The 6,000-nt window shown below is 58.8% G+C and overlaps 1 long non-coding RNA gene across 1 annotated transcript; it reads left to right on the forward strand.

Annotated features, from left to right (window-relative positions):
- The first annotated feature begins 3,256 nt into the window (after nt 1-3,256).
- Nucleotides 3,257-4,443, forward strand: LOC141946816 (uncharacterized). Its single transcript, XR_012629940.1, has 2 exons — nt 3,257-3,944; nt 4,049-4,443. It is a non-coding gene; the product is annotated as an uncharacterized LOC141946816 (long non-coding RNA).
- Nucleotides 4,444-6,000: the final 1,557 nt, after the last annotated feature.

Genomic DNA, 6,000 nt, shown 5'->3' on the forward strand with positions numbered 1-6,000 from the left:
AGGCCCCCCAGGAGGCCCAGAGGAGTCCCTTACCCTACAAAAACACCACAGACTGAAAAACGCCAGCACCGCATCCCGCCCTGTGCTCCCTCAGCTGGAGCTGGGGGCCTGGAGTGAACCTGGGGACTCCTCTTCGGGGCATCTCCAGTGCCCCCTCACCAGTGGGAACTATGGAGCCCTTCCAACAGCAGCCATGGCATCACAGCCCAGAGAGCTTCTACTTCAGTGGGAGGCAAAACCTGAGCCCCAAAAGGTTTGCAGGAGACCCCATCGAGAGATGCTGTGGGGACTCACACAGCAGGACACTCTGGGCTGCTGTGACGCTCTGGGGTTACGTCCCTGCGAGCAGAAAGCAGATCTGTCTGGGTTTTACTCTCTGTCCTCCCCTCTGCGCAGGGCTGGCCTGTCTGGAGAAGAGTCCGGGAGCCTCCAGACCTGCCTGCACCCCCCCAAGTCCCCTTCCCCTCCTGAAAAGAAAAGAGGAACCGAAAATGAAATTAAAGCATAATTCAATCCGGAGCAGGTCCAGAGTAAAGTCATCTGCTCTTATCGTGTGCTGACAGGCTCTTCCCGCTCTGCAACAAACACAATGTTATCAGGGCACAGAGGGCAGATTCGTTTGCACCGGCCGAGAGAGCTGCTGTGTCCGCCCTGCCTGCCCTGGGCCCGGGGAGCTCCGGGATGCACAGCTGAGGACTGGGGCTGCCGGGGGCTCAGGGAGGCAGGGAGATCAGCCCCGGGATGGGGTGCTCTGGCTGGAGGCCACATTCAGGCTCCCCACACAGCTCTCCAGCCAGGGGAGCCAGGTGAGGTCCCTCCTGGTGAATGTCACCATAGAGTAAACGCTTCGGAGGAACAGGGCTCAGGGGTGACATCTTTGCCAACAGGAACATATATGGCCCCATCTCCCACGGGTGCTGCCCAGCTGCCCGCTCAGGGAAGCTGCCGAGCCAGCAGAGCTGAGCACCCCAACCCCCGGCGCGGCAGCACGATGGCACCGCGGTACCCCCAGACCCCACACGCACTCCCGGCCCCACCACACTGCCTGGACTGCATCCTGCTTTGATCTCTGCCTGCTGCCTGGCTGTGCCCCGGTGGCTGCAGGGCCAGTGCAGCCCTCTCCGTCCTTCTTTATATACCCCTGTTATTTTTAACTCTGCCTACGCAAATCCCGAATCCGGAATGAGCAGCGGCCAGGGGCCAAAGGGAAATGGACATGGTGCAAATTTCCTGCCCTTTTTACCTCTCTTCCTCTATAACACACAGCAACGTTTTTCCTCCACTGCTTAACTTTCACTGGTACAGGAAAACTGAAAGCACCAGGCTCTGCACAGAGCCACAGGGTCCAGCACCACGATGGACAGGGTATCCCCCAGCTCGAAGGGGACATCGCACCCTGCACACTGCTGAGAGATGTCTCAACCCATAGCGCACGTCGCAGCCTCCATCAGCAGCGCGACGTGCTCCAGGCATCCGGCCAGCCCTCGCAGCAGCAGCCTCACGTGCGAACGCGTGCGCTCACGTGCCAGCCCAGGGCCGCATCCTGCCCCCTGCTCTGACGAGCCACCCCGGCCCCAGCCAGAGCAGCTGGGTCTGGACCGCGGCCGTGGGAGCCGTTTGCTTTGGCTGCCGCCTCCAACAGCACTGGAGAAGACCTGTGCCACCCCAGCATCTCCAGGGGTAGAAGGAGGAATTGCTGTTTTCTGGTTCCTTGTGAGAAACAGGGGAGGCCGGGAGGAACACAGGATATTTTTCCCAACATCTCTGGTTTAACCTTTAAAAAAAAAAGCCCCAACATGCAGTACCAGCAGGTTGCATGGGGAGTTCCGCGATGGGCGTTGTGGTACGGCTGCACAGCACAGGGGATATGCACGTTAGAGCCCTTCTCATATGCATTGAGGATTGATACCTGTACATCATGTATGAGCAATTCAACTACAAATGTTTCAAATAATCCAGGTAAAAATCTCCACCACTCTTTTCTGAGAAGCCTCCATCCCTCCTCCCCAGCAATACTCTAAGGTATTCAGCCTCCAATGAACTCGGACTCTCAGCAGGTAGGGAAAACCTCCCTTGTCCGTGCACAAAGGCAGGGAAAGTGCAGGTGCCAAGCCCAGCGCTGGTCAGCCTTGGTCCGTGCAGGTCCATGCTGTTTCCCAGCCCAGAGAAAGCCCGGCTGGCCCCAGAGGGTGGGCAGCGATGTGGCCACGGTACACGGGGCACTGCCGCCCCGGTGGGGGAACAGCTTTCCGATGGGAGCTGTGGCGTGGGGCTGAGGGAACGGGCTGTGCCATGAGTCACTGGCACCCATGGGGACACAGCTCTGGTGTGAGGCAGCAGAGGACAGCCCAGGGAACAGCAGGACAAGCAGGGAGCTGGGGAGCTGTCCTGCTCTGTGTGAAGGCTGTTTTCTGAGACGTCTGATTTTGTTATTCCTCCTATGCAGCTCTCTGCCCGCAGCCACCTCGCTGGTGTAAATCACACACCATAGAACATTGCACAGAAAAGCTGCCCCACCGCCGTCCCACGCCCCTGGGACACACGCTGCACCGAGGCCACACACTCCAGCACGGGATGACGGCCCGGCTCGCAGCTGGCCGCGCGCGGATGCCGCGGTGCAGTTGTACACACACAGCCTGCGAAAGTGCATCGTCCCGCCTGCGACACGTGCAGCAGCACCCGGCAGGAGCAGCGGCCGCCCCGCGTCGGGAGCAATCCCCTTCGCGCTGGCGTTACATAAAGCTGCTTCATTCTGCTTCAGGAAGTGGCATGTAATTACCCAGCCTCACTGGTAGTAAATGGGTTTGCAACACGTTACAAAAGGCTGTATTATTATTTCTTTTTTCCCTAACCCTGCTCATGTGCTGCACTGGTGAGCTCATCCCCTGGGAATACCAGCTCCAAAATAGATTTGCTCCCTTGTTGGAAATAATCAAATGGGAATACAAGCTGGCCTAGCCCAAGCCCAATTCCTCCCTTTGTTCTGGGGCTCTGGCAGTGAAGGGGTTCAGAGCGGGGCAACAGGAACTCGCCTTCTCTTTAATTCACCTCCGATGATGAAACAATCAACCAAACAATTTAGAATGTGCATCCAGTGAGATCATCGGGAAAACTTCTCTGGGAAGGAGCCTGGGGAAAGGAAGGTGCCGGTAATCCACCTGCTCCAGCCACCTCGGCAGGCCTCGCTGCGTGGCCCAGCGCCCCTTGGGCTACCTTGCTGTGGCTTCACACCAGCAGCCACCTCACCAGGGGCAACACCGGGGAAGGGGGCAGTGGGACCTGCCCCAGTGGAGTGAACTGGGGAGGGACAGGGGGTAAATGGCACCGCTTCCCATCCACCATGATGCCAGCCCCACTGGCAGGGTCACAGTGTCACCAAGCCCATCCTGGATGTCCCCCCCTTCCCAAGGGGGGTCCCAAGCCAGAGCCACCTGCTCCCATGGGACACCCATCCTCCTCTTTTCCAGCCCCAGCCCATCCTTAGCTGCTGGGTGCCCATTTATGCCATGCCAGCACTGAGCGGCAGTGCTGCCCATCTCTGTCCCTAGCCACCCTGGCCCCTCTGCGAGTGCTGCCGCCCCGCTGGGCATTTCTAGGACAGGACCTGCTATTCCAGGGTGCTGCGAAGTGAAAACCCTCCCATCCCCATGAGGGCGGCCTCCCTGGGGATTTCCATCCCTGGCACTCTTTTCCCAGCTTTTCACAGCCCAGCGGGAGGGCAGCCACCCGGGAAGGGCTGGCACAGCTCCCTGGCCCCAGCTGCGCCCCAGGGCTGCCCCGGCTTCCCCAGCCCAGGAGAGAGCAGGCTCCAGCTTGGCATGCGGCAGGGGCTAATTTTGGCCCAAAGGGTTTCCCTTCAGCAGACTCTGCCGCCAGCGTGGTTTTGAAGACAATCTTAGCTGGAGTCTTCCTTCCTCGGCTGCCAGTGACCCGGAGCCAGGCTGGTGTGTTTGTGTTGTGTGTGCATGTGTGTGTGTATCTCCAAACCGCAACAAATACTTCATATTCGTTTTCTTTCTTTCTCTTTTTTTTTTTTTCCCCCTCCGAGCCCTTGGCTGTGGTATTTAAATAGTAGGTGTGGTCCCGGCGCTGTGTGCCAAAACCAACACCAGCTCCGGAGCAGATAACCCTGCGAGCAAACGCAGCAGTGAAACCATGCTGAGCTGCCGGGAGAGCCGCGCCGGGACAGGCAGCATTGCCCAGTATGGCTGTGGCACGGACCCGCAGGCAGGTGGCAACCAGGCACAGCAGCCACGTGGCTCCCTGACCCCCCTACATGAAGGCTTGGCCAGAGGGGCCTGGGCAGAGGGAGGAGGTGGCAAAGGCAGCATGTCCGGCTGCAGGGCCACGCACTTGCTGCTCACTGCGTGCAGCTGGGAGCTGTTTGGGATGGACTGGGATGGTCTTCTGGGTTATTTTAATAAAACAAAACATAAGAGAAAACATTTTTCTTAATTGTCTGTTTTCCACGTTATAAACAATCAAAAGAATTTTTTATTAAAAATGCTACTTTTCTCCCAAGAAAGTAGAGTGTGACCAAGTGGGAGAAGCCCCTCCAGTGTTTTAAGAGCAGCTCGCAAAGAAACTTTCTTACGCCCTGATGTTTTTCTCATCCAAGCCAAAAGTCCTGAAATATGGTGAACGTCATGTATTTCAGCATGAGTCACTTGGAGAGAACTGGCTGCTTCACCTACCCTAGCAGTACTGGTGGTGCCAGCATGCACTGGGAGTGGTGGGGACAGCAGGGATGGAGGGAACCTCTGGGTGCTTTTGGTCCAAGGATGGACAGAGATAAATTCAGGCAGGCAGGAGAGGGATGAAGAAGGATTGCTGCAGACCCAGAGCCCAAATCCTGCCCTCCATTTCACTGGGGCTGCAGCCATTTCTGGGGATGGAGAGGGGCTGCCTCAGAGCAACGATCAAGTTTTGAAGCTTCGTGCCATGAGCATGATCCCCAGGAAGCTCACAAGCTCACCCACATGTGTGCAGCACTGGCAGAGCCACAGCCGGTTGAGTGAGAGCCACAGCTCTGGCAGAGTCTGTGCCTGGCTGCCCATGTCCCCCAGGGTGGCACCTGCATCCGAAAAGATGGAGGAAGATCCTTGTCACAGCCTTCAATCCCTGAGCTTTCTGCAAGGCTGGCGGGGTGGCAGGTTCCTGGGAGGGGAGGCTCTCACAAGGTTTTGCTTCCAAGGGGACCTGGTTGCCATTTGCAAGCGGTGAAGTAGCAGGGAAGTGCCCTAGGGGAGGAATTAGGGGGAAGCCTGAGGTTTCCCAGTCCCAGCACGAACACCCCACTCTCCTCCTCTCTCACTGGGTGACCCTGGTGTGGCAACCCCCATTTGCTCATGTCCTAAGCTCTGTAGGAAGCAGGTAGAAGGGGTACTGCCATCCCATGAGTGTGGTCCCAAAGCAGAGACCACCACTCTGAGGTGAAGGATCCCTGGGACCCCCAGCTGCGGGGGGCGATGCTGGGAGATGGGGATGCTCCTCTCCACCTGCTCCAGCACACTGTGCTGCTGGGGCTGGAGCCCAGCAACCTGCCCAGAGGATGCCTGGGGATAAGTGTCCCCCAGCCAGACAGTGTCCGGGGGTGGCCGTTGGCTGCTTGTCCCTGAGCTGAGCTGTTGCACGGCCACAGCCGGGCGTGAGGCAGGAGCAGCCAGCACACCCCTCCCTGCCTCCCGGCCCCGCAGTGGCTGCGGCGCTGGAGCGGAGCCGGCCAGGCGTGCAGCACTTCGCCAGCAGCACAAGGTGCACAGCGGGGCCAGGATCCACCCAGCCCGTGGCAGAGTAGGAGGGTCCTTGGCAGATGAGGTGCTACTTTAAAATCCACAGCCGAGCCGGCTCCCTGCCCAACCTCGGCGCGTGTTCAGGCTACAGGCAAACAGCCCCAAGCCCAAACCCAACCTCTAGCGGCCTCCATTTTCCCCAGCTCCATCTTCCCTGCCACGCCTCAGTCCCGCTCTGCCGCTACCTCCCACGTGCCAGCAAGGGGCT

Source organism: Strix uralensis, chromosome 8 (genome assembly GCF_047716275.1).
Source record: "Strix uralensis isolate ZFMK-TIS-50842 chromosome 8, bStrUra1, whole genome shotgun sequence".
In the NCBI taxonomy this organism is placed as follows: domain Eukaryota; kingdom Metazoa; phylum Chordata; class Aves; order Strigiformes; family Strigidae; genus Strix; species Strix uralensis.